The following is a 3,606-nucleotide window of genomic DNA, read 5'->3' as shown; positions in this document are numbered from 1 at the left end:
TTGGTTGTCATGCTTGTTCTTTCCATAGGTGCTTTGTTCAAGTGAACACAAATGTTCAATAACATGGTAACTGAAATGGTAACTTTTTTTTTTAATGAAACAGTTTGAGTCACCACAAAAAGGAGCTAAATACATTTTCCATTGCCTTCCCTAAGGCAGTAGTATACTGAATCATTATGGGGCACTGTAGGGTGTATTATATGCACCTCAAGCCATTTTTCACATTTCATGCTTGATGTGAGAGAACTGTCACAAGATGGCACTTTTACAATGCAATCCTAAACAATTACTACAGTCTAAGCTCATTGAAATCAATGGGCTTAGACTGGAGTAACTCTGCTTACAATTGCTCTGACAATACAGTAAATATTTTTTAGTCCCACATGCCTGATATGTACCATGTCAGTGGAAATTTTGAGAATAGCAAGCATCTATGTTAGTAAATATGAAGTGTTGCCACTTAGCATTTACTTCTAGTATTTACAGATATAAGAGCTGAGGGTGGCCTTAAAAATCAAAAAGTGAATTTGAAAATTGGGCCTTCCTGTTGTATCTAAACAGTATTTTAAAATAGAATTTCTTCATTGCCAATTGACTAGCAATATCCTATCTGGATTAGTAATATGTGTGGGACTGGGATCAGGTGGATTACCCAAAAATGCAGTATTATCTTTGATCATTACAATTAAATCTTTTTATTTTTGTAATGTGTAAGTCTGATTAAGCTTTCAGTATCACTAGATCACTTTGCAAATCTTTGCCTTAAGCAGATTAACCCCTGCAATGCCTTAGCAACATGATGTGCACTTTTAGTTTTTAATCATGGGATACTATTATTATAGTTTTGATCCAGGTGTATGTTTAGCACTTTCTAATATGAGTCAGCTTTAAGCCGTGCTGAGATCTGCTGAGTTTAAGCAAATGAAACCAGTTTAATATACTCTGATTTTGTGAAACTCTTCATTTCAGACAGAGATAATGCTGCCACAGCACTTGGTATGCTTACATTGCAATAGGCAAACTACCCTTGTAAGATAAGTAATATTCTGAGCAATAAGCTTGTACCTGCAAAGTAAGGGAGTTTCTTCCAAACCTCACCTAACATTTATAAGCACAATTTAAATGCCTTTGAAATAATCTGCCTGTATGATTTTATATGTATATATCATGTTATTTTAATGTTTTTAGGGCATTTCTTGCAGCATTACTATTTTCACTACTAGTGCAATCTCCCTTATGTAACTAACTTAGAGTAAAAGTTGTTGAGGCTGAGGCCTGATTATCATAGGCAGGAGGATGGGGTGACAGAGAGCAGAAGTGGTTGACTGGACTGTACCACTTAAGAATATAGGTATGGAGCCACATTATAGAATGCTTCTCTTTTAACTCTCTGCAAATAGAAAACCATTACAGCAAACAAGGTGTGTGTGTGGGGGGGGGGGGGGGAGGTAGAAACTTTCTTCCTGCTGTGTTAGTTTTTCAATTTGCCCAGTTTTTCTTATGAAGGATCATTCAGAGCTAGAATCTACAATCTGAAGTGGTCTGATCCATTTTACCACCTCATTCTCATTTCATTTCTCCTGCATGTGTGGACCAGGCTTTGTATAAAAAGTTATAAGTTCTCAAGAAGCTGGTGCTGCTACCACTTGTATATACTTATTAAAGCAACATTTTAGGCAATCCTTTTTATATTTTGCTGTGACTTCACTGTATTTAGGGGTCAAGAAAAGTATGATTAAGTATAATCGATGTTAAATCCCCCCCAATAATGGCATTCTAAACCATATTGTATCTTTAGATTGAACATACATGGAAAGCAAGGATGAAATTCATCTTTACTGAGTGAAATTTTGATTCCTGCCAAAAATCATAGATCGATCATTGTCGTTTACTGAATGTGAAATGTTCATTTTCATGACTCTGCAAACCTGCTTTAGTTGCACTTTTAAAAGATCCACAGACCTGTCTGGTTGTGCTAGAATGTCGACAAGCGGTATGCATTTGAATGTACCTTGAGATGTGCATCCCCCTTAAAACAGCGCAGTACGAATAGACAGATTCCACAGTTCAATGTATATCACAACAACCAATTTACCCCTTGGTTCTGGATAGCGAGTGTGATAAGAGGCTTTGGCTGGTACGTAACAGTTGTACCTGAAGTGAACATATTTATTTGAAAACTGCAGTGAAGACATACTCACAAATAAGTGTCAAATCTAGTATAGCAGCTTAAACATTTAGTTCTGCATCTCATTTCAGTTATTTATGGATTTGAAAATACAGCTTTTGTAGTGTACAAGAAATGGAACTACTACTGTAATACAGCAGACTACTGTTGCATTTGGATATTTAATTGAGACTTGAAAATCCAGGTCTTTAAAACAGCTCAAGTCCACAGGATTTTCTACCTTGACATCTCTTATGGAACTCCTCTGTACACATTACTGCACATTTTTTTATTGTGGAAAAACTTTATTAATTGCTGTAAAGATGTGTGTGCACAGAATGGGACTTGATGTGTTTTGTAGCTTGCTGTGCATGCAACTTAGTTAAACCAGTTCTGAGCTATGGTGTATAAGGTTTGTGTATCTGAAAATGGAAGCAGGACAATAGAGCCTTTAGGGCCTATACTGTGTATATAGTTCCTCCTCAAGTGGTTTGTGCATATAGTTCATTGGAGGAGGTGGTTGTACTTATGTATCCAAACCTACATGGGATGAGCATCAGACTAAGAGCCTTTTTGCTCTTGCTATTTGGCTCACAATCAAGGCTTCATGCCTCTTGGCTGCATACATGAGACAGAAGGAGCAAACAAAAACACAGCTAGAGTATTGTGGGTGGCAGCAGTGTTCCTCCCAATCTGTCCTCCGTGTTCCCAAGAAGTGCAAAGTATTTCTTCTGAGTTTCAGAGCTAAATTAAATTAAAGCATACTTTTTAAAAGATTATATTTAAATGCTGTGTGTTCCTGCCATGTTTTGCTGATGCTTGTACAAGTAAAACTGTCCGAAATACATTTTCCTTTTTCCTTACCATTTCTGGATCCAACACTTCATTTTCACAGCACTCTCTAGTGTTTGTTCATTATATAATTTAGTTATAGTTCTTAGAGAATATTTCTATAGTATATCCAATACTTGTCCGAGCTTCTAGTCTAATGCAGATGCAATTAATCTGACCACCTCTGTCTATAGACTATTGGTTGGCCACTCATATTGGTATAAGTCTGGCTCTCATCCTTAAGCAGAAGCACCAGCTGTGCCTGGGGGGGCGGCAGAATGACTCTGGGCATTTGGGACCCCATAACGGCTGTCCTATCGGCCAGGTGAACTCAAGCAGCCTCCCGCAGCCTGTTCCTGCCCATACTTGAGAACAGCATGTTTTCAATCTGGTCTGTGACGTGTTTTTTAAAGGAAGGGGCTAAAGAATGTTGGTCATTCAAGGATTCTCTTCCAGCAAAACACCAACCTTTATCAGTCTAACAGAATCACTATCATTCTAATCTCCCATATTTTTTCATCCACATCTATGGCTTTTGATACTTTTTTAACTAGTAAAAATAGTGATTGGTTTAAGTCTATTTTCCTCTTTCTTCCCTTACTAGCAAT

The sequence above is a fragment of the Eublepharis macularius genome, chromosome 9 (assembly GCF_028583425.1).
Source record: "Eublepharis macularius isolate TG4126 chromosome 9, MPM_Emac_v1.0, whole genome shotgun sequence".
NCBI lineage: Eukaryota > Metazoa > Chordata > Lepidosauria > Squamata > Eublepharidae > Eublepharis > Eublepharis macularius.
Note: the sequence above shows the minus strand (reverse complement) of the source record.